Source organism: Penaeus monodon, chromosome 33, assembly GCF_015228065.2.
Source record: "Penaeus monodon isolate SGIC_2016 chromosome 33, NSTDA_Pmon_1, whole genome shotgun sequence".
Classification (NCBI taxonomy): Eukaryota; Metazoa; Arthropoda; class Malacostraca; order Decapoda; family Penaeidae; genus Penaeus; species Penaeus monodon.
In genome coordinates this window covers 26,991,481-26,991,696 of record NC_051418.1, presented here as the reverse complement: position 1 = coordinate 26,991,696, position 216 = coordinate 26,991,481, and positions in this window count along the sequence as shown.

Below are 216 nucleotides of genomic sequence, written 5' to 3'. Positions count from 1 at the left end.
TTGTATTTGATTGACAAGAGTTTGTCTTAGCCTAGAGGAATGAATTACAAATTCATAATAAAATTTTGATGCATTAGGCTTTGCTTCCATGCATTATGATATTCTATATATTTTCCAGGTTCTGCGAGTATATTTAGTTTATCAGCATTACGTATTAGAAATATATGTAGTTTCACTTAGTTTAGTCAGATATTAGAATTATTTCTTTCTTGTATT